The sequence below is a fragment of the Eublepharis macularius genome, chromosome 1, assembly GCF_028583425.1.
Source record: "Eublepharis macularius isolate TG4126 chromosome 1, MPM_Emac_v1.0, whole genome shotgun sequence".
Lineage (NCBI taxonomy): Eukaryota > Metazoa > Chordata > Lepidosauria > Squamata > Eublepharidae > Eublepharis > Eublepharis macularius.
In genome coordinates, this window is record NC_072790.1 from 31,252,955 (window position 1) to 31,279,704 (window position 26,750).

At 48.3% G+C, this 26,750-nt stretch overlaps 1 protein-coding gene across 2 annotated transcripts in view; it reads right to left on the minus strand.

The window, feature by feature from the left end:
- Window positions 1–8,393, minus strand: part of MLPH (melanophilin) — a 96,064-nt gene extending 87,671 nt beyond the window's left edge. For both annotated transcript variants that reach the window (XM_054995832.1, XM_054995825.1), the window contains exon 1: window positions 8,239–8,393. The gene's annotated coding sequence lies outside the window, so the exon portion shown is untranslated. The remainder of the gene's footprint in view (window positions 1–8,238) is intronic.
- Between the last annotated feature and the right edge of the window lie 18,357 nt (window positions 8,394–26,750).

Genomic DNA, 26,750 nt, shown 5'->3' on the forward strand with positions numbered 1-26,750 from the left:
GGTTAAATCAGAAAAATATAACTCTGTATATAATAAACTAGTTCAGAACATCCTATGGGCGGGGTGGGGGGCAGCATTCGAGATATATTGAAGAGCTTCATTTGTGGAATGGGAGGAGACAAGTTTTAAGGACTTTCCCCTCATATTTTAAAATTAACATTTGTATTATCAAATTTAAATACTACATCCAAATAAAAGTTATGTTTTAAAAATGTCCTTGGGGGGGAGTGGGAGGAAACGGCCTTGCCCCCTGCATTTCTCATAACTAAACTGAAGAGGGGGCATTCAAAGACGAATCTCTCTCCATTAGCTGGGACGTGGGAACTACTTTTACCAGGGCCCTTTTCACACTGCTTACCTGCTGCAACGTCGCGAAATATCGCGCAAAAACCGTGGAAGATAGCATCTTCTCACAAGAGTTTTGTGCGATATTTCACAACGTTGCAGCAGCAGGTAAGCAGTGTGAAAAGGGCCCTGATGGGAGCTACTTTTACTTGATGAAATATGTTGGCAATGTTTAAATTCCTGGTATATAATCAAATAATCAATCAGTAGAGACAGGTGTTAACAGAGTGCTACCAATTCATTTCTAGTGCCTCTGCTACATTTATTTTTAAATTTAATGTATCTATTTACCTCATTTATACACCACTGTTCTCCCCAACAGGGACCTAAAATGGCTCACAACATTCTCACCATCTCCATGTTATCTCCAAGATAATTCTGTGAGGTAGGTTAGGCTGAGAGCATGAGATTGGCCCAAAGGTAAACTGCAAGCTTCCATGGCAGAGTGGGAATTCAAACCCAGCCTGGGACTCTAACCACTACATCACGCTGTTCCAAGTCAAGCAAGTCAAGCAAGCCTTTACTGGCATATATAAAATGTAACATTTTAAATACAGAGACTCCATACAAAATGAGATTAAAATACAGATAGGAGCAGGGCTGTTCCATTTATATACATGAAGTCAAAGCTACCTGCGAACAGAATAATATGCATCCATTATTAACATTATTATAAATCAAGAGAAGTTGTTTCTACTTATGCTCGATCAGCGTGCCCTGCAGTTTGAGAGGGGAAAAAAACGGACTGTTGAGGAACAGTCCAGAGCTATGTCCCATGTCGTAGAAGAGGCTGCCCTTAAACTGCTGTCAGACTCAACCATACTTGTAAGAAGTTTGCCTATGCGTTTCTCTGGACTGAAACTGGGGAATGTTTCAACGATATTGAAATACAGGTCTTTGTTTATACCTTTCTCCCAAGTAGGGACACAAAGCGGCTTACACTGTTCGGCTCTCCTCCATTTCATTCCCACAACAACCCTGTGAGGTGGGTTAGGCTGAGAGTTCGACTGGCCCAAGGTCACCCAACAAGCTTCTATGACAGAGCGGGGATACAAACTGGGTCTCCAAGATCCTGGGCTGACACTCACTCTCTAACCGCTACCCCATGCTTTAGATGTGCTGGGCGAAGAACTAATTGTGCTGTAAAGACTGACGGGAAGCAAAATGAGTGGGTGGGAGCAAATATTAATACCTCTGCACAGGGCTTTTTTTCTGGGAAAAGAGGTGGTGGAACTCAGTGGGTTGCCCTCGGAGAAAATGGTCACATGGCTGGTGGCCCCGCCCCCTGATCTACAGACAGAGGGGAGTTTAGATTGCCCTCCGCACCGCTGAGCGGCGCGGAGGGCCATCTAAACTCCCCTGTGTCTGGAGATCAGGGGGCGGGGCCACCAGCCATGTGACCATTTTCAAGAGGTTCCGGAACTCCGTTCCACCACGTTCCAGCTGAAAAAAAGCCCTGCCTCTGCACTCAGGAAGCCCTGCTACAAGGCATTCCACCAACAGAAGGGGCTGTGACCTCTGCAGGCAGAGGACAACATAAGGCTGAGGCTAGAGGCTTCCTCTCCCTCCGCACTGCATTGAGAATGATGTTTGGGAATAAACTGCTTGGCAGTTTGCTATTCATCCAAAATCTAACAGACGACCATGAGTGAGAGGGGGCCAGAACTCTCCCCCGGCCAGGGTTGCCAGCTCCAGGTTGGGAAATTCCTGGAGATTTGGGGAGGGGGGCTGGGAAGGGAAGGGTTTAGGGAAAGGAGGGACCTCAATGGCGTATAATGCTATAGACTCCACGCACCAAAACAGCCATATCCTCCAGGGGAACAGATCTTTGTCCTCTATACATCAGTTGCAATTTTGGGAGATCTCCAGCCACCACCTGGAGGCTGGCAACCCCACCACCACATATTAACTCTGTACAGGCTCTTTTTATAAACCTGTTGTCACGGCAAAAAAAACTGCCTTCTGCCTCACCTTTTTAAAGTGAATTGTTTGGTGATCTTTACATCCCACCCTCTTTTCAAGGTGGCACAGAAGTTCATTCAGGCGGAAGCTGGGTCCAGGCCTCTTGAAGAGTTTGCAAGAGAAACTGGCAAAGGGGCTGGGGGTTCAGAAGCCCCCCTATAAACTGGGCAGTTGACCCACCTCTCCAGTGGCTGTGGGGATACGCATGCTACAAACTGTGCCCCTTAAATGGGCAACTCAAGTCTTCAGTTCTGCACATTCTTTTGAGGTTTTTCACTTTCAGTTTTTACCTAGCCCAGCTGGTTTCTGAATCTGATTGCACTGTTTATACGAGTTGCTTTAACCAGAATGCAAACACTGTGAACTGCCTCAGGCAGTTATGGTGGAGGGTGGCAGACACACGTTTTAAAGAAACAGTCTCCATTAAACAATGACCTGCAGGTATGAGACAGCCACCAAAGAGCAAGAGCCACAGAAAACCTTCTGTATTCCTGGTTGCCAGCTCCAGGGTGGGAATTCGGAAATTCGGGAAGATTTCGGGGTGGAGCCTGGGGACAGGAAGGTATGGAAAGAGGCGGGACCTTATGTGGGTATAACACCATAGACTCCACCCTTCAAAGCAGCCATTTTCTTCAGGGAAACTTATCGGTATACTCTGGAGGTCAGTTGTAATTCTGGGAGATCTCCTGGCCCCATCAGGGGATTGGCAACCCTTTAACTGACAGCATCAAGCACACAGTGTTTGTCAATGGAGGATCTTCCATCTTTCTGATGGGAGTTTTCAAATGTCACTGGATAATATAGTGGTGAAAAGGTCACATGTATGTATGTGTATGCCTCAGCTAGCGTTGCCCACCTCCAGATGGGGGCGTGGAATTATAACTGATCTCCAGACTAGAAAGATCAGTAACCCTGGAGAAAATGGTAGCTTTGGAGGATGCATTATATAGCCTCATCCCCAAAACTCCACCTTCTCCAAGCTCCACCCCAGAAATCTCCAGGAATTTCCCAACCTGGAGCTGGCAACCCCAATCTCAGCCCTCAGCTGTATCAAAGAGTGGTCTTTTCAACACGCTGTAAAACTGGAATTCTCTAAGTCTGCATGTCCAGGGTCCTCCCTGCCCCCCCGTAAATGAACCGTTCAAACTCTCCCTCCAAGTCCGCCTAGCTTGGACTGATAAAACAGCCTGCATCCTGCTTCAGCTGGTGTAATCATTAATCAGGTTTGCATTCAAATGGCCAGATTTAATTCTCACGGCTAGCAGCTGAGCGAACACACCTGCACAGATCACAAAAGTATTGTTTCATACTTTCTGCAGGCATGAGCGAATTTTTATGCTTCAGTGTCCTAAGAGAGGGGTTTTTTTTTCTGCACAACTATTTAAAACATTCATTTAGTGAAAAAGAACCTTCAGGGCTCAGATGATTGAGCCTTACCATTAATTGAAAATAAAGTCGTCGGAGGGAGGAAAGGGAACCCCATGTCCAGGAACTCCTCTCACTTTGGGGGCTGGGAACCATCCAGTTTCTCAGAGTGATCCAGGGCAGTTTAGCTTTGCCTTCTGGGAAGGAGGGAAAGCTGCTCTCGCTTCGGTGCCCCTCCCATAATTAAAGCAGAGAGATATGCTTTGAGGACTCACAGGTAGAGATGGGCACGATCCACATTACGATCGAAAAAAACCCACGATAATGGCGATCGCACGATCGTGACCCGGTGGATCGTTATCATCCACTGCCAACGTTCCAGCGATCAGGAGTGGCCTGGATCGGGGCGATCGGGCTCAGAATGGGGATCCAGACACTCAGGCGCCAGCAATCTATTCCCCTGGCAACGGAGCCAGGGGAATGCCTGAGCTCTGTTTGCCCTCCTTCTGTCGCCCTGGAAACCCAAATGGAAGCCCAGCTTTCCTTGACCAGCAGGGCTTCCTTCCAACCACGGAGCAGCAAAGCAGTCACCAGTTGGGAGAAGACACCCAGGAGAGGGAGGGGGAAGGGGGTGTTCTGTAGCCATGGACACTCCAATCTCATCCCTGCAAACCCTGATAGGCAGCTCTGACGGCCAAACACAGGCGGCCAAACACAAACACAGATGCCGCCGGCATCACCCACCATTCCTGTATCGCTGGGAACAGCGGGGCGCCCCTCCGCTTTTGCCTCCACGATCCACAATCCACGATCCATGCATCGGGAACGGGAGATGCTCGGTGCGGGTCGTTAAATCGGGATCGTCGCTGGCGCTGATCCACGATCAGCTTGATCGTTAATTTTTTTGGATCGTGCCCATCACAGGGCCAGGGACTGCTGGAGATAGGTTGGCAGTGCCAGGCTAGGAAATTCCTGGAGGTGGCACTTGGAGAGTGTGGGGTTTGGGCAGAACCTCCGCAGGATATAACATCTTAAGAGTCCACCTTCCAAAGCTGCCCTTTTCTCCAGGGGAAGTGGGCAGAAGTTACAATTCTGGGACCTCTCCAGGCACCTCCTGGAGGGTAGCAACCAATGCTGGAGGTCCAGCCCCTGGGAAAGGCACCCCACGTCCTGAAGCCAGGGGCACAGGGCTACTTAACAGGTCTTGCAGTCCCTCTGTGCCATAGCATCAGTGCAATGGACACACCGACACTGCAGTCCCTGAGCGCTCACTTTTCTAAGCCCATTCAAGGCAATAGCCTCAGAGCCAAGCTACAAGTGACGCCTGACACAGGTTGGACACTTGTCAGCTTGCCTCAAGTTTTGATGGGAAATGTAGGTGTCCTGGTCTTGCAGCTGTAATGGAGAGCCAAGCTGTAAAACCAGGACGCCTACATTTCCCATCAAAACTTGAGGCAAGCTGACAAGTGTCCAACCCGTGTCAGGCGTCACTTGTAGCTTGGCTCTCAGAAGGGTGCAACTCCGCACTAGAAAAGGCTCTTCTGTAGGAGGAACGGAGTTGGGAGAATGGTGAGAAAGGCATGGTTTGGGTATTGCAGTCCTACCAGTCAGAACTGCGTCCACTAATGAATCATATGACTCCTAGGAGCATGTGGAATGAAAAACAGAAAGAATGAGAAAAAGCAGGGTTGCTGCAGAGAAGCTGGAAGCTGCAGTAGTCCCCTACCAGGCCCACCCTTCACCTGACTTCCCACCCAAGGCAACCCTCTGGATTTGGAAATCTCTTTGATTGTCTCTCCTGCCATTCATTGAAAGACGGAGGGTGCCATTCACAACCTACAGCGCTTGTTTCTTTCACTGTTTCTGGTCTTGATTTTCTCTCATGCTGGGCTACTCAATTCGGCTTAGAAAGCCAACTATACAGAAGCAACAGAAATCTAAAGCAAAATATACAACTCTCAATTCCAGTTGTATTTTAGAGTGTTCAAAGCACATCTGCACAACTGCATTGCTGTCATCCTTACAAGAACCCTATATAGTAGGCCAGCGTCACCGTCCACATATTGCAGACTGAAGACTCAGTCTGGCTGGCTTAAGGGCACCAAGACACAAGAAGAAAGAAGTTAAATTCAAAGAAGGGAGTACTCCATTAAGAGCACCACAGCTGGAAGAGGAATTCCAGGGGAAACTAAAATCCTACAGTGCTGATAACCTGTAACCACAAGGGCAAGAGCCGTTTCCTACAGGTATTATGGCCCAAAGGGTGCATTGGGTAGAGATGCTAGCATTGGCTGTGGTCTGGGTGATGGGTTTTTTAGGGTTACTGTCTGGTAACTATCCATCGCGAGACAGCAGAGACTTCAGTTATGCTGGTCACCTGCCTGACCTCAGTGTAGACAGGACAGACCAAAACAGTCTACCTTCCATCAGGCCAACCTGGCCTCTAGAATGATAGCAAAAATGATGGAGCTTTTGGGAGCCCACAGAGCTCATCTTTTTTGCTACCAGTCTAAAAGTGCAAAGAATAGGAAGGTGCATGTGTGCCAAGTCATGCTACACGGTTGGCAGGCAGCAATTTTGCCTCCACTGATTTAAAAGCCAGCCGGTTGAGCGTTCTTTAGATTAAAAACATATACATTATCCCGTTTGGGAGGTCTTTCATTCATAGGGTCGCCATAGGTCAGAGGTGACTCGATGGCATGTCACACACACACACATTATCCCACAATCAATCTTACCTGTACACCACCCGGCACCAAAGAATCCAGGCGCAGATCTTTTCATGAGCATGAGCCAGAGAGAAGAACTATGCACACACACACCATGCTGAGATGCAGCTTTGGGGGTGGGGTAGGGACAATGCTAGCAACTCAGACTCACAATATTTTAACCAGGATCCCTCCCTCTGCCACCCAAGGCAAAAATGGGATTTTGAGTTCCCAGAGACAAGGGTCAAAGGTAAGGGGTTGTCCTTGCAAAAAGCAATTGTTGAAACTTATATATGAATGAGAATGAAGCCATAAAGAAACATTCACCTAACAAACTTTTGCCAAAGAGCATCCACTACAGATGTGCCCTAATGGATCAATGGGACGAGAACTTCCCTTTAAACCTACAAATGTAGACGGAGGAGGACTGGCTCATGATATTTCTTCACTTATCTCCTATTTTTCTTCTGAGGAGGTTGTAGCAATATTGCCATGTGAGAGCATCCTACAGCCATCTAGTGAGTTTGACAAGACCTTGGATTTCCCACCCCCAAACTCCTCACCCTTGTTCTTCAGTTCACACAGAAGAGCTCGGAACTGGATAAAATCAGAACTGAAGACCTTTTCATGATGTTTTAACCAATGTAACATCTATTCCAGTGGCTCCCAGCCTTTTCAAGTATGAAGACCCATTTTTAATGTAAAAAAATAAATAAATCATGGACCCTCCACATGATAACAATTGCATTATTCTTATCCATTGATTGAGAAAATGCATAATAACAAAGAGATCAAACTGATGATGCTTAGTGGACATGGGTTCATGGACCACTTGCAATAACTCTGCTCTGCCTCCCCAAGGGTACATTGTCGCCCCCAGATTGGGAACTATCACTCTATCCTAAAATGTAAAATGGCATGGAAGTCAAAGTGAGTCTAACAAATAGACCAAAACCAACGACATTTTTGCGGCACCTGGGACAACAACCGCACTGTACAGTTTGACAGCAGATAACTCATCAAGTCGGCACATCAGATGCTTGACCTCCACCAACTACCCATCAGGAGATTTGTGCAGCTGATGCTGTGACCGAAAACAAGCCCCATTAAGGGCAGCCCCGTGCACACACACCAGGCTTCCAGATCAAGTCCTATGGCGTCCAAACCTGGACAGGAACAGATCGGACACTTCACAAGCTTCCAGAAATACGGAACTTTTCTTGCAAAATTCTTACCGAAGGGGAAATTCTTGTGACACTGTACAGATTTGCACGGGGCTTCCATTCCTGGCTTATACCTACAAATCAGAAGGGGGGGGGATTGTGCTGCAGACGCACAATTAAAATGCTGGCTCCAAGACCCTAGTGCAAAGACGCAAAGAGTTCCAGTACTTGAATGGAACCAACAGGTTTCCCGCAAAGGGCACTTGGAGATGCATGTCCTGCCAGGTGTGCCTGCAAAATGGCAGCCTGTCCAGGCAAAGGGTGAATGGGCTCTAGCAGGGTTGCCAAGTCTGGCTTTGGAAATTCCTGGAGATCTAAGGGTGCATCCTAAGGAGGGCAGGGTCTGGAGAGGGACCTCGGCAGGGTATAATGGCGCCCTCCAAAGCAGCCATCCCCTCCAGGCGAACTGAGCTCTATAGTCTCTGGAGATAAAGCATTAATTCCAGGAGGCCCCACCTGGAGGCTGGTAACCCCAGCTCTTCCCAAAGCACCGCGGACAGGGAGCGCTCGCCTCCTCTTCCAGCTGCCAGGTCACCTGCCTCTCCAAACGCCCGCGTGGGAAAGGGCTGGCCGCGGCCGCCGCTTCTCCGCTCCAGGGCCGCCGGGCCTCTCCCCGCGGAGCCACAAGCCCTTACCTCGGCTCCTGGCGTCGACTCTCCTCGGCTCAGCGACCCAAGCCCCGCCGGAGCCGCCCCACCTGGCCTTCACCTTGCCGAGCGCGGCGGGCTGGGCGTTGCTCCGCTCTTCCTCCTGCCCTCCGAGGTGGCGTCCGGCTCGGGCTCCGTCACATGCTTCCCCGGCTGGGCTTCCCGTCCGCGCCCCTCGCCCCGGGCGAGCCGGCGCTGCGAGACCCACCCCGTCGGTGCCAGGCGATCACATGGCCCCAGCCGCGCGGGGCACCGAGGGCACTGCCCGGGCAGCTGGCTCTTCCTCCCCGCGCGAGGGGCCGGGCAGGGAGGCCCGAGCTCGCCAGTGGGGCTGCTCCCACTTGACTTAACCTCCAGGTGGGGTTGCCAACTCTGGGCTGGGGAATTCCTGGACAGAGCCTCTGGAGGGACCTCAGCGGGGTATATTATGCCATAGACTCCCCCCTCCACAGTAGCCAATTCGTCCAGGGGAACTGAGCTCTGCAGTCCAGAGATCAGTTGTGATTCTGGGGCAGGGTGTCTCTAGGCCCCACCTGAAGGCTGGCAACCCAACTTCCCATTAGGCTCTCCTGGAATTACAGCTGATCTGCAGACTGCAGAGATCAGCCCCCCTGGAGAAAGTGGCTGATTTGGACAGTACGCTCTATGGCGTTATACCCACACGAGGCCCCAGGCGCTCCCTCCAGATCTCCAGGAATTTCCCAGTCCAGAGTTGGTAACTCTAGACCCTACCCTGGGCGGGATGGGCAAGTTAAAGAGGGCGATGGGGCAGATAGCAGAGGAGGCAAAAGAGGGAGCGAGCAGGGAAAGGCGGAGAGGCATGCAGGAGAAAGGGGGCTCAGACAAGGCAGTCGAGGTAACTAGCCTCGGGCCGAGCCGAGTTCAAATCTCCCCTCCCCCATGAAGCTCCCAAGCTGATTTTGGGCCTGTCGGCCCAGGCCACCTTGCAGTGTCATGAGAGAGAGAACAATGGACGCAGCCCTGAGCTCCTCGAAGGAAAAGGGATAAAAAGGCACAAAATGACCGAAACAAATAGCTACCCTATTTGCCGAAAAGGAAAACTCATCCCACCCCCTTGCATGTGGCAGCACAAAAAAGAAAAAAAGTCCTCCTTAAACTTGTGTGCAGGTTGCAGTCATTTCAGTAACTTTTGTCTTACACTCCGTTTAAGGGGGGGCCATGGGACATTCAAGATTGCCTGCCCTTTGGGGAAATAGCTCTCTCGCGGCAGCCTGGAGTCTCCGAGAGAAAGGTGGGCTATAGAGGGAGTAAACCAAGCAAGAAACCACACTTGTCAGGGATGCTTTAGGCTGATCCTGCACTGGGCAGGGGGTTGGACTAGACGGTCTGTATGGCCCCTTCCAACTCTATGATTCTATGACTAGCACTTATGGGCAGTGGGTTCCGAAGAGACCAGAATCGGTCCTTTCCTTCAGTCAAAGGCATGTCCCCCGTTATCACAGACAGCTTTAAAAACAATAAGACAAGTGCCTGAGATGGCTATTAGCCCCGATGCTTATGTGGAGCCTTCCAGTTCAGAGGAAGTCTACCTCCAAATACCAGCGGTTGGGGGACAAACAACAGGGCAGGCCTGCTGAGTTTGTGCCCTGTTAGTGCAAGCAACAGACCGCTTTGGGTTGGATCCGGCATATTTTGGGGACTAGGCCCGGATTCCAGTCAGGCTCGCTCCTCAGCATCAACCACAGCAGAATCTTTCTTTTTAGACGATGTGTAGTCGCCAGATTGAGGAGAGGGTTGCCAACCTCCAGGTGGTAGCTGGAGCCCTCCTGAAATTACAACTGATTTCCAGGCTGCAGAGATCAGGTCCCCTGGAGAAAATGCCTGATTTGGGAGGTGTGCTCAACGTCATTATACCCCACTGAGGTCTCCCCCCAAAAAAACCCCTCCCTTCCTAGGCTCCACCCCCAAATCTCCAGGAATTTCTCAACCCAGAATTAGCAACCCTAACTGAACATTCTGAGTCAAATAAAGCCATATTTTAAAGGGGTGTGTTATTGGCACAGAAAGTGAGTCTGCCTGAATGCCTCTGACTTGGTTGATTTCTTTACCCACAAGTTACAGTGAACGCAGATACAATCCATGTTCGGTGTGCTTGATTTTTAAAAACGTGTCTGCTGAGTAATTCTCATGTTATACTCAACACACGTGCAGCTGAACACGTGATCCCAACTCCGTATTTAGCCAGGTACCAGACCCTGGTTTCAGTTGCAAAACACACATTGGCTCCTTCTTACAGATCCACATGTAGAACAGGGCTAAAGCCAGTCCCTAGACAGTCAGGGCGGCATAGTGGATAGCGCCTGAGAGTCTGAGAGCCCTGGGTTCAAGTCCTCCACTTGGGCAGAATGTTTAGTGGCTGACCTTGGACTCAGTGCTGCCTCTCAGCCTTGATGGGTTTGGGGCAGGGCTCATTTTGAAGGGGAACGCGCAGGAGCGCAGTTCCGGCAGTTCTCCAAAGAGGTCACATGTCAGGTGGCCCCACCCACCTGACTCTCGGCCATTTGGGGCCCGTTTCAGCCTGGATTGGGGCCGAAACGGCCCGGATCAGGCCTCTGACAGGTGGTGGATCACTCTCCCACTCAGCAGCGGCTTGTTCCTGACCATTTTGGGCCCCTTTTCGGCCCGGAATGGCCAGGATTGGGTCCAAAACTGCCAGGGCAGGTGATGTCAGGGGGTGTGGCATATGCAAATCAGTTATGCTAATGACACACTTCTGGTGCTGTCAAGGGGCGTGGCATATGCTAATGAGTTGTGCTAATGAGTTCCTCCAGCTCTCTTTCTACGAAATGACCCCTGGTTTTGGGAAGGGAGTGAGACAAGCAACCATGTATTCCCCTCTGGGTTGAGAAATTCCTGGATATTTGGGGGTGGAGCCTAGGAAGGGAGGGGTTTAGGGAGGAGGGACCTCAGTGGGGTATAATTGAGCACACCTCCCAAATCTGCTGCCCTCTTTATGTTGTTAGGGGGGGAAAGAAAGATGGGACCAGGAATGGTGGCAGGAGAGCAGAGGGAATTAGAAGCATGACTCGTCTTTCTGTACATCAATCTGGGTGGACTGGATCCAGAAAAGTAATTTTGTGTAATATCTGGTTTGTGAAGCTGTGGTATACAATGCATTCCATTTTTAGAACAAGGAGACAGGATTCCTGTCCAAGGGCCATAAAACGCTCTTGCCAATTTTTTTTTTCTGCATTCCTTATCGGCTGGATCCGATCTCCTCCCTGATCAAACAAAAGGTGGAAAGAGATTTCACAGTGCATTCCTCAGCTCTAAGGTGAGACTTGCTTTGAGGAGGGCTGCTCCACAAGGGAGCACACACCTTGCAAGGGGTTCCCCAGGCAGCCCTTAGCGGTGAATACTTTCTGCAAACTTCGTTTCGTCATTTGGCCTTTGAATTGACTCGGGGTGTGACCATGACCGATTCATACAGCTGTTCAGTTTAGAGGAAAGTGCTGTAAAACAACCGACTGTTGGTTTAGTCTCCTATATCCGAGGAAATATAATCAGCTTGCATCTTTATTAAAAGGGATTGACACTGAGTCTAGGACTGTAATAGTCTTTTTGTATTCTTATTTCCAGCGTTCTTGGTTAATAGCCGGGCTGTTTTTCAGCTGGAACGCAGTGGAACGGAGTTCTGGAACCTCTTGAAAATGGTCACATGGCTGGTGGCCCCGCCCCCTGATCTCCAGACAGAGGGGAGTTTAGATTGCCCTCCGCGGAGGGCAATCTAAACTCCCCCCTGTCTGGAGATCAGGGGGCGGGGCCACCAGCCATGTGACCATTTTCTCAGAGGGCAACCCACTGAGTTCCACCACCTCTTCCCCCCCTCCAAAGCCCTGGTTAATAGAATGTACATTGGCATGTTGTTTGGAATATGAATGCCACCGGGGACAAGTGGGGGTTCCTTCATGCCTCTTCCATGATAACCCCACTGAAGATGCATGGGGGAGGAACAGCGAGACACACTTGCAGTCTTGTGAAGAGGGGCTATTAGAATTGCGGGAGAGTCACAAACTTGTCAGAAACTATCTTCCTCCACTACAATTATCTTTTCTCACTACAGATGCTGATTTTCTGCTTTTCACACCCCAACTCTCTCATGCTATTATATCTCACACCCCAAGCTCTATCAAGAATTATTATACCTTGCACCCTTACTTTAAATAACCATCCCACCTTCTGGCTGGATAAAACCCTACAGACTTCCACTGCAAATATAGCTGAAGAAGGGACCTTCGACTCTCAAAAGCTCATACTCTGGAAATCTCGTTGGCCTTTAACTGGACCTGAATCTTGCTCTTCCACCACAGACCCAAATGGCTGCCCACCTGAAACTCTTCCTCCTGTGACAGTTTCCTTCAGAGTAGCTGCTGGGGCTATAAAGCAGCCTTTTCCATTCAGGGAGTTTTCCTGTCTTTTCCAGCTTGGCCCTAAAACTACTTTTCAGAGTCTTTCTTTGTGGCAATCAATTGATGGGGGCGGGAGGCATTTTTAAATCCAGGACCGCTATTACTCTTCCTTACTAGGGGAGGCTGCAAAGTTTCCAGACCCTTCACAGTCATTTTGCATGGTGGTAGTGTGGGGGAATGCTGATGTCATGGCAGGGCAGGGCAGGATCCACACGTGTGATAAGATCTGCAGATCTGTGCCCCGTGCGGTGAGAATTATAAATTCTGCTTTGCTTGAGGGTCTGTTTCCCAAAGCTCTGAAAGAGGCCATCGTGGGCCTTTGCAAAAGAAGCCTGTACAAAGGCTGAGCCAGTAGTCTCTAGGCAGGTATCAGACCTTCCATTTTGGAGGAAGGTGGTGAAGCAGGCAGAGCGACTCCAGGACTGCTGGGGGAGGTAGACACAATGTGGCCAGACTGAATGATATGGCTTTGTCCTTCCGTCTGAGTGTATGAAAAGCCTAGGAATGCTTCTGGCTTCAGCCCTACTTTCTGTCAAACAGGTGGGTGCAGTGTTCAAGTGGAGAAAGGAAGCTCTTTTCTCTGCTTGACACTGCTGACCTGGCCACACAAGATTCCTTACCAGTTGACTGTTTCTTCTAGTCTCTATGGTATACCATAAGACAAAAGGAAGTCCTAGAGCATCCCTTCTCTGTGGCCACTCTAGGACTTCCACTTCTCCTAGACTCCATGATTCCCCCAGAGAAGCTGATCTAGAGGAGTTGGAATTCTGGGAGAACTCAAGGCCTCATCTGGAAGTTGACAGCCCCACCCACAAATAATTGGTTAAATGGCATGGATGGAGTCATTATTGTAATGTTCCATGGTGGGGTATTGATTTCCTGATAATGTGGTGGCCCCTTATGAAGCTGTGTTTATTCCTGAGTAGATATACTGGCAGGGGAATCAGCTGATAGGGGGTGTCTGCAGCCTGCCCTTTCCTGGATGGTGGCACCTTGTCAGCTCAGGGGGTATTGCAGATGTGAACTTCACACCTGCAAAGTGCAGCTGTGGCAAAACATTCTAGAAGGAGGATAAAGAGGCTGAGCTTCTCCCTTCTCCTCCCAGACGAAGAGATCTGAAGGTGAAAAGGTTGGATAAAAAAACAACAACCCACATACCAGGCCTTTAAAATTGGCTGTTTATTATTTTTGCCTGTTGACAGTTCCATAGTTCAAACACTAGACATTTGCTTTTAAATCAACACAAATGTATTTTTGAATGCACCATGTGATTTGGAACAAGCTCTTCTTTGTTCTTCCTTTCCTCTGTCATAAGTAAGGCAGTCCAGGCGGAGTTTTGCTCAGCAACAAGCCCAGAGGGATGACGTTTCATGGTGAATTTTAGGGCAAAATGTTAGAAGCTGCCTGAACTGGAACGGAAGTAGGGTAATGCAAGTTTATCTGCGAGCCAGAGTTTTCCACAGCAAACATGTATGCCATACCATCTTGCCTGTATTTAGATATTCCCTCCATGCATTTTTGAAGAGTAGGGGACATCTGTGTGGCATGGATACCCCGACCCCTCCAATTCCCATCCCAACATGTGATTGCTACAATATTGGAGGTAATCTAGGGATACCAGGCCACCTCTTGGCATCCCTGGGAAATTTGGGGGTGGGACATGACATTCCGCTACATGCTGACATTATGGCCAGGTGAAAACCCAGCTGGGGTTTCAATGCAGCAAACGATGCTAGACCATCGGCTGATGCACTGATGTCACATCCTGGTTCTCATCTGGCTGTCATGTCAGCACGTAGCGGAACATCATTTCCGTTTCCCGCTGTTTTCCCACCAGGCCCTTAGGCAAGGGTTAGGAGGGCCTTTGAAGGGAGAATGCCTGTCCAAAGCGGCCAAATAGTATCCCTAAGCTGTTCCAACATCCTCTTACTTCTGAAGGTTTCCGCTCCTTTTCTTTAGGACTGCACAGACACACCTAGCAGGTTGTCAGTGGTGTTTGCTTGCTTTCTGCCTTCTTATTTACAGGTTTGAAATTGGGAGGGAAAGTGGCGTGATGTAGCCTGATCTCGTCCGATCTCGGAAGCTAAGCCAGAGTTGGTACTTGAATGGGGAACCACCAAGGAAGACTCTGCAGAGAAAGGCCATGGCAAAAGACCACCTCTTCTTACTTGCCTTTACAGCCCTTTGCTGGGCTCGCCATATGACAGTTGCAAATTGAAATCAGAAACCCCAAGAGCCATGGTTGCCAATCATCTTGAACTTGAGTTAGGACCGGGTCACTTGTTGTAAGCAATAACATGCATTTCACTGATAACCACCCATGGAGAAACAACACGAGCCATTAGCGCTCTGCTCCCAGCAAGGTCACCTCCGAAGAATCCGATGCATGTTTCCAAATGTACGGCTAGTGGATCATCATTGATCAGCTCTCTAATGAGTTTCCATTCGGCTTGCCCCATCTTGGAACACCAGACAAACTTCCTATAGGCTAACGGTGTGTCCTTATTCCCCCTCTGCCTGTTGGAACTGGCTTTGTGGCAAGCAGCCAGAGAGAGCTCACTAAAACGAGGAAACGTTGTCAAGTCTTCTGGCTAGTACACAGTTATTAGCTTACCAAGAAAGATATAACGGCAGTGGGATGAATGGTTTAGTTCAATTGTCCTTGTTATTTTTTAAATTTCAAAACGGAGCCCGTTTTTCATTTAAATTTATTTTTGTTAGCCTGAGCTTGCTCCTTTAGAATAAAGCCTGCACAAGGTTAGTTGCTTTAGAAAAAAGAAAAACAAATGATCCTGTATATAGTTAGAGAAATCCAAGGAGAGAGAGGCATTCTAGCTATCTATCTAAAACCCAGGGTGGAGATTCAGAGAGCTCATATTGCTCTCTTAGAGGATGGAGAGAGAGAACCATGAAAGGAGATTACCAGAAGGAAGTTCCTGAGAACAGCAATCTGGGTAAAAACGGGGTAGCAGCAGAACAGACAAGAATAAGTAGATTTGAACATTTGCTAACTCTACTTTGCTCTCTGAAGTACTGATATACTAGGTGCAAAGAGACATTACTTAGTCCTTATTAGAACAAAACAATCATGAGCATTACTAAGCAGAACCAATTGGGGGCTTTGAAAATGCTGTAGTCTGAAAAAACAAGCCCTACACGGAACGGTTGAAGGAACTGGGTATGTTTAGTCTGATAAAAATAAGGCAGGACATTACCTGAAAGGACTGTCACAATGAAAAGGGCAAAGATTTGACCTCTGCTGCTCCAGTTAGCAAAACTAGATCTAAAGTTCTTAATAGAGGTAGGCACAGACTGTGGGTTGTGGTCTGTGACATTTCACAGACCATGGACCACGAACTTTTCACGGTCCAGCGCCGGTTCACGAACCAGTCTGGGCCGGTGCCAGGAGCACTCTAACCCCTCCTTGCTACAGCTGACTGGCAGGCCCACCAGTCAGCTGGAGTAAGGGAGGATTTAAATGTTAAAGTGCTGCAGGCACCCTAACCCCCCGCCTTGCTCCAGCTGACTGGCAGGCCAACAATCAGCTGCAGCAAGGGGTGATTTAAATAAAGCGCTCCCAGAGCTGCTTGCCAGCATGGCAGGGAGGCTTTAATGGACCATGGACCAACAGACCAGCAAAAAGTCCATAGGGTCCATGGAAAATGGACCTCCCAGACCCACCAGTTTGCGAATGCCGAACCAGCCCAGTCCATGTTAAATTTTGGTCCATTTTCTGGTCTGTGCCCACCTCTAGTTCTTAAGTTAAAAGGGGGTTGATTTCAGTCATACTTTACAATCAACTTCCCAAAGGTGAGAACAGTTAAGCAATGAAACCATTTACCAAGGCAGTGGGGAGGTGTTGTTGGGTTTTCTCTTGCTGCAAGTTTTCAAGCTGAAGGTTGTTGTGGGTTTTCCAGGCTGTATTGCCATGGTCTTGGCATTGTAGTTCCTGACATTTCGCCAGCAGCTGTGGGTGGCATCTTCAGAGGTGTAGCACCAAAAGACAGAGATCTCTCAGTGTCACAGTGTTGGCAGGTCATTTGTATCTACTCAGGAGGGGTGGGGTTGAGCTGAGTCATCCTGTAAGAGTTTCCCAGGGTGTGGAATGCTAATGGCGGGAGGCTTCACTGTATCCTGAGGAGGTTCTTTTGCATATGGATTGGTGCTTGATGTGCTAATCTTCTCTGCAGGGCTATTGTCGAGTATAGAGTGTTTTGTTAGCCTGGTGTTTTTCAGAACTGGAAACCATGCTCTGTTCATTCTTAAGGTTTCTTCTTTCCTGTTGAAGTTTTGCTTATGCTTGTGAATTTCAATGGCTTCCCTGTGCAGTCTGACAAAGTAGTTGGAAGTGTTGTCCAGTATTTTGGAGTCCTGGAATAAGATACTGTGCCCTGTTTGTGTTAGGCTATGTTCAGCCACTGCTGATTTTTCAGGTTGTCCAAGTCTGCAGGGTCTTTCATGTTCTTTTATTCTTGTCTGGATGCTACACTTTGTGGTCCAGATGTAAACTTGTCCACAGCTGCAGGGTATACGGTATACTCCTGCAGAGGTGAGGGGGTCTCTACTGTCTTTTGCTGATCGTAGCATCTGTTGTATTTTTCGGGTGGGTCTGAATACTGCTTGAAGGTTATGCTTTTTCATAAGCTTTCCCATCTGATCAGTAATTCCTTTGATATATGGCAAAAACACTTTCCCTGTAGGAGACTGTTTTTCCTTGGTTGTTTGATTCATCCTGGGTTTGATTGCTCTTCGGATTTCATTTCTGGAGTAGCCATTTGCCTGAAGTGCGTGGTTTAGATGATTAATTTCCTCATTGAGAAAGTGCGGCTCACATATCCGTCTTGCGCGATCCACTAATGTTTTCATTATGCCTCTTTTCTGTCGGGGGTGGTGAATGGAGTTTTTGTGTAAGTACCAATCAGTGTAAGTTGGTTTCCTGTAGACCTTGTGACCTAACTGAAAGTTTGCTTTGCGGATGACCAAGGTATCCAGAAATGGGAGTTTTCCCTCGATTTCTTTCTCCATTGTGAATTGTATGTTCCGGTGGATGTTGTTGAGATGATTCAAAAACCCCATCAATTCTTCCTCCCCATGGCTCCAAATGATAAATGTATCATCCACAAACCGGAACCATACACTAGGTTTGTGGGGTGCTGATTCTAGAGCTGTTTTTTCAAAATGTTCCATGTAGAAGTTTGCTATAACTGGGCTGAGAGGGCTCCCCATGGCCACCCCATCCATCTGTTCATAGAATTCGTTATCCCATTGGAAGTAACTGTTTGTCAGACAATGATGGAATAAGGCTGTTACATCCTCTGGGAAAATCTGATTAATAAGTGCAATAGTGTCTTTTCAAGCTGAACTTGGACAGCCATCTGTCAAGAATAGCCTTACCATTTGCCCCTCCTCGCTCTCCATAATGACATCATCACTTGGAGCAACCTTCTAGGCTTTCCTCCAATTCTTATTTACCTGGAACTGATGTCACCACATCATATACTGCTTCCTCTTCCCATGCTCCCCCCCAAAACTCCCATGATTACCAGTCACAGGCCTGTTAATCCTACACTGAGCAGTGAATTGAACTGGACAACCTGTAAGGCCCCTCCCATTTTTATTATTCTAATGTTGCATCAGCTCTGAGGGTGCTTATTAAGATTGCCAGGTCCCTCTATCCTCCTGCTCGGAGGGCTGGAACCTGCCACTTAACCTTTTTTTAATTCCTCACATGCATGCTTAGCATGTGCGTGCTCCAGCGCCAACATGATGACAACACTTCTGTAAGTGATGTCATCATGCTGGCCATGCAGCAACACCACTTCCATAAGTGATGTCATCAGGCTGGCCACAGGAGCGTTCCTGCGCTTGGCACAGAGCTGATTCAGCCCGTTTGGGGCCCAATTTGGCCCCAAACGAAGCACGGGGATGCTCCTGCAGCCGGCACGATGATGTCACTTATGGAAGTGACATCACCATGCTGGGTGGGAGCGTGCACAGGTGCCTGCCAGTGGCGGGCAACCTCTGGAAGCTTGCCCCCTCCAACCTATCGGGGATGAGGGAGCAAATCCCCCGGAATTTTCCCGCCATTGGCGGGCACCTGGGAACCCTAGTGCTTATACAGACATCCACATCACCAAATGAAGTGTGGTACAATTTTCCTCATCCTTAGGTTGAATAACATAAATGAACCTAACAATTCTGAAGTGGGAGAACTCCAATGGTCACCTGGATGGGACCACGGAGGCAATTCACAGGGAAGTAAGAGTCTTTCCTGAGAGGGAAGGTAAAGTTTGATGCTGGAAACATTTTGATAGCATCTCCCACAGATCCAGTTTGATTTAATAGTTACCATGTTGGAGTAGGGCTGGGGAAACCTGGGTTCTCATCTCCATTAAGGTCACGGGATGATCTAAGGCCCATCTCTTTCTCTCAGCATGATCTACCTGAGTTGTCAGGAAGATAAAATGGAGGGAGGGACAATTACATACACTGACCAGCTTTCCTGGAAAAGTGATAGATTTCTAGGTTGTGTGAAAGCTTGTCTGCCACTATATTCTATTATTCTGGGTACTTTATTTATTTATTTACATTATTTATAACCTGCCTTTCTTCCTTAGAACCAAGCTACAAGAGACGAATTACATGAGGAGGAGCACGTGAAGGGAGTTGCAATGTTAGCTGAGAAGCTGAGTTTTAAAAGAGATCGGAAGGCTTTGTCAATTTCCCCTCTCTACAGAGCCAGGGAGATAGCTGCTTAAAGGGTTTGTTAATTTCCTCTATGACTCCCCAAGGCTCTGTCAGTTTCACCTCCTCTTCTAAGAGGCTAAGAGGAAATAAACAAACCTTCTGAGCAGGGATCTCCCTGGCTCTGTAGAGAAGGGAAATTGACAAAGCCTTCTGATCTCTTTTAAAACTCAGCTTCCCAGCTAACATTGCAACTCCCTTCATGTGCTCCTCCTCGTGTAATTTGTCTCTTGTAGCATAGCTCTGAGACTTCAGGCAGATTACATAACATAAGTCAGTATGTTCTTGGGCTGGGACATCCAGTACACAATGCAATAGGGTTTGAATTGCACATAGGGTAGAAATACATGTTACTAAGTACCTAAGGGCACTCAAGTAAACCTCATTTCATGCATCCCCCCTCCAATTTTCCATGCACTCACTTGCACAGTCACACTTCAGTTTGCTCCACGTGAATACGTTCACGTGTTCAATATCAGTTCCTCCTCAACTGCTAAAAGTATCCCAGTTTCCCCCACATCCATTCATTGAAATACAGATCTTAACAATTTCTCACACCTTAAAGAAATGCAAAGTGCTAATTGAAAGGAGCCTACAGTACTTGTTCTTGCAGCGAAAGCTGAGCTGAATTGGCGCTCTGCCCGTGAAAGTGGCATTCACATGCGCCGAGCAAGAACAGCCTGCACGTGAATTGAGGACTACACATACAGTCCTGCACTTGAGCATCCCTAGGTACTTAGGGACATGTATTTCCACCCCTAGACTCATGTGCAACACTGACTCCAGTTCTTTCTTTTCCTTTTCACACTAAACTGCACCTAATCCTCAGATGACTCTTCAGTAAAGATTTCCAAGGGAGGGGACAGGGGATAAGGGGGCTGACAAAGCAAATGGAAAGAAATCCTGGATCACCTTACAACATCAGGAATTTTACATTGAAGAACGGATCCAAATACAAATCAATCCTCATAAATGCCACCAAATTTAAAGATGTGCCTGAATTCATTTAACTGACCTAACTTTCTCTGAAGTGCACCATGTTTTCCTTATTTTATTCTTAGAGAGGGGATCATGCGTAGTGTACCCTGAGCACAGTAGAGTGGCACTACATCACGTTATGGCTGATATGGAGCTGCTGCTAGAACTGTATTCCTGTATCAGTCCCCACCTCATAAATTCTGCAATGGGGAAGTTGTTGTTGCTGCTGTGGTTGTTATCAACATTTCTATGCCTCCTTTCCACCCATATAGGGTTTTCAAGGTAGCAAACATCAGCTTAAAAAGTGTTCATATCCTAGGAAGGACAGGTGAAGCCATGACTTTTTCCATTGGCGAAAGCATAGCACTACCTTGCAGTGCTGAGCGAATGAGTGCTTTTTCAGGAGTTCCCCTGATATGCATTTGACTGCAAGTCCACTCGCATATCTGTGACCTGGCATGTGTTGGCTGTATCATGTAGTTACAGCATGAGTTACAGCTGAAGAATTCCTGTTAAAAAGTGCTGTCTTGTTGTTGTTTTTTTAAATTACACAGAATAACTTGAGACAGCATATAATGAAAGGTAGCTACAGCCTCCCAGCATTTAACCTGTTTTCTACTCAAAACAGTGTGTGTGTGTGTGTGGGGGGGGTACTATTATGGTCTGAACAAGGAGATGAGCATATTTTTGCATGCAGTCTCATGGGAGAAGTGCATTGCATATGTAAGCACAAGAATTTAAGAACTGCAGAAAAGATAACCTCTGAGTTTTAACAATCTTGAACAGATAGTGTAAAAAAAAAAGGGGGGAAGAAAAATAGAACAGAATCATTGGGGGATCCATGCATCGAGACATCTGGCATCAGGTTCATTACAGAGTTTTGTACATCTAATTTCAGCGAAGTTTTAAACTCTTACAGAAAAACTTCTCCATGAATTATTGTCCTCCCTGCAGGCTCAGTCACGTAAAGAAGACAAAGATATTCTTCTGGTCAACAGTGACCCCCTCTGCTCACATGTCGTGGGGCCGAACTGCACAATACTTTTTTTCAGTAAGCTGCACCTGCTCAAAATACTCCACATGTAGTTCCAAAGTTGTGTAAATAACTCCCCTCCAGGGCTATTTTGACTCAGGGAAATGATGTGAGGGAGAGAGCAGGAGCTTTTGCTCTCCCCACGCTGCTGTCCTGAGCCAAATTTGGACCTCTGCAGGTTTTAAAAGTGACATTCCTTGCAGCTGCTGAGAGACTGCAGGGAAAGTGAGTCAGGCCTCAGGAAAGCCAGATCCGGACCCAACTCACTAAAAAAAACGTACTGCGTAGCCTGGCCCTTGTTCGAAAACAGAAGTCATCAATCAAACAGCTTGCTTGGCACAAGCGTCACGACTGGAAATATAGGGAGGAGGACCAAAGAAAGAAATGTCTCTGGGAATCATTGTAGTTACAGAAAAATCATCATAGGGGCAGATAAAACTGGCCAACTCCCCAGAACAACTCATAAACAAGCGATCTCCTAGAGAGGTGATAAACAAGAAACGTGTGTGTGTACAAATTACAGTTGTGTCTGAATTGCTGCTTCTGCCCAGTTTAAGGCGGGTTTTGTGCCAGAAGAACCAAATGAGAGATCGCCTCTCCTGGCCAATGAAATAAAGCCCCGCAAGTAGTGTTGCCCTCACAGTACACCATCCTTGGTTTTGTGTCACCCGATAGCTTGCAAACTTCAACAACATCAACAGAGAAAGGTAGATATTGGCCCATTGCCTGCCTCATGCTTCAGGAAGTTCCTCCCCCAAACTCTTTTAATAACAATAACAGCCTATTTTCCCATCAACAGGAAAGCGTCCAACACCACGCCAAAGCTCTTGGCTGAACTGAACTGCCCACAGAAAAGAGCAAGAGCCCAGAAGCACTGTCATGCCTCAGGTGGGGTGAGCCGCCGTAGGTAAGCTGCCACCACTCTGGGATTTAGGGTCCCTTGGGAAGGCCCAGAGTACCCTCCCAACCCTTCTGACCTCCATCGCTTGGCCAATAAACAGGCGTGAGGACCCAGCAGAGTAACAACAAATAAAAGGGTTTATTTACAAGGAGGTCAGTTAATCAAACAAACAAGCAAGGTGCCTTAGCAACAATAGATGGGTGAAAACAAAATAAACCAAAGGCCCTAGCACGACTGAACTCCCTGTCCCTCTGTCTGCCAGGCCTGCCTTCTCACCCTACCTGGATGAGGGCCTCTCTCCCTAGCTGAAACCCACTCTGGCCTGCTCCCTAGGAGAAAGAACATAGGCTTTTCCCCTCCCAGACTTATATAGCACCAGCCCCCTGTGTTCTGATTGGCCAAAAAGGGCGCCAAAGCGGCCCAGAGACTCCTGGGAATTGTAGGCAGGCCTACTTCCACAGCTAACAGGCTTCTGAGGACTTACTAGGCCTTCCTGGAACAGCCAGATCATGACACGCACCTATAAGACTAACAAAATTTGTGGTAGGGTATGAGCCTTCGTGAATAATAGCTCACTTCTTCAGTGAGGAAGTGAGCTGTGGCTCACAAAAACTCATAACCTACCATAAATTTTGTTAGTCTTACGTGCTACTGGACCTCGCTCTTTTCTACTGCTACAGGCAAACATGGCTACCCATCTTGCCCCAAAAAAGGCTCCTTTCAAGCCCAAAAGGCAAAGCAGCCCCTTTCAGAACATTATCCTTCTCGTTCAACATGTACTTCATCTTGTCTGGACAGGAAATTGTGTAGGCAAAGAGATTCTGCTCATATCTACCCCATGCCCAACCCAGCAGCCAGAGGTATATCAATTCACCTGACAGGCAGAGGTGATTCCTTATTCTGGAAAGTGATAGATCAAGATGGGTAGTCGTGTTAGTCTGTCTGTAGCAGTAGAAAAGAGCAAGAGTCCAGTAGCACCAGGGCTTTTTTTCAGTGGGAACGCGGTGGAACGGAGTTCCAGCACCTCTTGAAAATGGTCACATGGCTGGTGGCCCTGCCCCGTGATCTCCAGACAGAGGGGAGCGGCACAGAGGGCAATCTAAACTCCCCTCTGTCTGGAGATCAGGGGGCGGGGCCACTGGGCATGTGACCATTTTCGCCGAGGGCGATTTAAACTTTAAAAAACTCCCCCCTTGTTCCAGCTGACTCAAAGTGACATTGTTGACCAGTCCTGAGTTCCACCACTGAGTTCCACCACCTCTTTTCCCAGAAAAAATGCCCTGAGTAGCACCTATAAGACTAACAACATTTGTGGTAGGGTATGAGCTTTCTGGAAAGTGGTGATAGCTAGTTTTAGCCCCCCTGCCAGTAGTTTATTGTCACAACTGGCCGATCTTTTACAGGGTGACCTGAGTGCTTGCGTGGTGTACAAAGGCAAAATTATGAATGTGCACTTAAGTAGTTCCAGGAGGTTAGAGGATGAACTTTTCATAGCAATACAAAAATGTCAGTTGTCAGATTTCTCCCTCCACAAAACTGCAAACATAGCAGATATTTTAATGTGCAACCCTTTATGAGGCCTTTTCTAAAATCCAGAAGAAAGGATTGGCCTCTGTTATCTTAAACATACTTTGGAGTAATTCCCACACTGCCTTGGAAAGTGTGATAAATCATCCTGGATAACCCCTTTGTTGAGACTGTACAGCTGTGAGTGCTCGTAGTGCATTAAGAAAGAGATGAACTATTTTCCCTGCTAATACGAAGATACTTTTTTCTGTAAACAGTTCCCAAACTTTGGTCAGGCCCAAGTGAGGCAGAGCAGCGATTCCAAAGGGATTGCATGCAGCAGCACCCGCCATGTCTCATCTCACATCTCACGAAAGTTCATCCTGGAATAAATGTTGTTAGTCTTTAAGATGCCACTGGAGTTCAGTTCTGTTTCACGTCTTATCTGTCTGATTTCTGACACTCCAAGGTTTGCTAGATGAAAAGTAGTTACTCGTTTACTGAGGTGTATCAACATCCTGTCCCCAGAACCAAGGGCTTGCGGAGGAACAACTAGATTTCCAATCTCCAGGTGAGGCCTGGAGTTCTCCCAGAATTGTAACTTACCTCCAGGCCACAGAGATCAGTTCCCCAGGAGAAAATGGCTGCTTTGGAGGGTGGACTTTGTGGCATTATACCCCACTGAGGTCCCTCCCCAAACTCCACCCTGTCCAGGCTCCACCACCAAATGTGATAATTTTCAGTACAGAAAAAAAAGATGATTAATGGGAGACATGATAGAGGATTATAAAATTATGCATGGGATAGACCCTCTACCATCCTCTACCTCCCACCCCTGCTTACTTGGTCACTGGGGGGGGGGGAAGGCAGGGGACCATGCCTCCTGGGGCATGCTCCTGCGTGGCACAGCGCGCTCCCGCATGCCACAGGTGACTGATTTGGGCCTGAAATGGGCCGAATTCATCCCAGAACGGCCCTGATTTGGCCTGCTGCAGAGCGCAGGAGCACTCCAGAGCCCGTGGCGCCACCCAGCAGTGCTCCTGCACTCCACAGCAGCCCAATTCGGCCTGATTTGGCTTGCTGCAGAGTGTGGGAGTGGTCCTAGGGGCAGCACATGGCCTGTGTGATGATGTCACTTCCCAGAAGGAAGTGCGAGGACAGCGCTGAGACAAGTGCCAGGCCTCCCACCTCCCACCCAGAGGGTAAGGGGACCTAGCAACCTTGTGGTTGAGGCTTGGGTGAATTGTCCAATCAGCCTCCTTGCTGTGGCCTTTTGGTCCACCTGCTGTTACCGTTCTTTGTAATCTGCTTCCCCTACCCCATGATATTTAGGGTGTTGGAGTGCATTGTCTGACTTGCACTTCCACTCCACATAGTATTGGGGGACTCATCTTCTAAAGCACTCCATCTTTCAACGTGGCTCAGAAGTGCTACAAAAGGGAGGGTGGTGTCAGGTCTTGTCAGATAAGTCTCCAAGCACTTCACTGCCAACACTCAGGTGTATGAGTTAAAGTTACTTTTATTAAAAAGAGATATCAGTATCAAGGTGCTCAGGCAGGGTCATTGGCAGAAGTGACGCAAGGTGACTGAACAGTGTTAATTATAGGGGAACGTTCCTGCCCCTGGGAATGGGAGACCGTTAAGGTTTTTGGCGCGAAGGTCCGGCCTGGGAGAGAGGGGCCCAGGCAGGAATGAGTTCACCACAGTTCTCAGGGAGGACTGGCTCCAGCCGGCACTCCAAGGCCACCTTCTCAAGCCGGCTGGGAAAACAAAAGCAAAATACTTGCAAGATAAGCAGCCAGGGCTTTTTTTTTGGGAAATGAGGCGGTGGAACTCAGTGGTGGAACTCAGGACCACACAATGACGTCACTTTGGGTCAGCTGGAACAAGGGGAGAGTTTTTTAAAGTTTAAATAGCCCTCGGTGAAACTGGTCACATGGCCGGTGGCCCTGCCCCCTGATCTCCAGACAGAGGGGAGTTTAAATTGCCCTCCATGCTGCTTGGCAGCGCAGATGGCAATCTAAACTCCCCTCTGTCTGGAGATCAGGGGGCGGGGCCACCGGCCATGTGACCATTTTCAAGAGGTACTGGAACTCTGTTCCACCGCGTTCCCACTGAAAAAAAGCCCTGTAAGCAGCTACCAGCCAAGTAGAATTAAGATCCCTTTATACATTCTCAGAGGATCAGAGCATTATGCATAGAAACAATCATGGCAGATATACTGGGGTGTATCTGACAGGTGGTTTCTTCTTTCCCTCCTGCACTATTTTCCTGAGTGGTACTGGCCCAACAGGGCTCCACTTGTCCTCAGTGATATGTTCCCAGGGCATATAGAGCCCAAGAAAGGGCAAACAAGCCCCCCTCTGCCATTTTGCTCCAGAAAATGGCGCAGGAGGAAAGGCAAAAACCTCCCTCCCCTTGTGTGTGCTTCCAAATCACACTGAGCAATGGAGCACTTTCTAGGTTGGTACGTGTGGCTGTGAGTTGGGTCAGGGGAGGTGTGACACAAATTCTGTCACACATCTCATATCTCATATCGGTGAGCCCTGCAGGACGGCAAGGAAGAACCCTCTTATATCAGTCCAGGCATCATTACAGATCCATCTGCCTAGTTCCCTACATCACTGGAGCACCAGGAGTAGGAGATATCCAGTCATTTTGCCAGTACCTTGCCTAACTGCATCATTGCTCTTTGTTTTGCTTCTGGTTAACACTGAAAATTTGAACATCCTGATCACTGAATCATGGCCAGGGACTTTAATTAAAGAATGATGGGGGTACTTTCCTGAAGAACAACAATCCAGCCTTCAGATGGTGCCTCTGCTTATCCAAAGTAGGGTTGCCATTCCCCCACTGAGGGCGAGGGATCCACAGATCCCACCTCCCCCGCCCCGTGCACCACCCACCT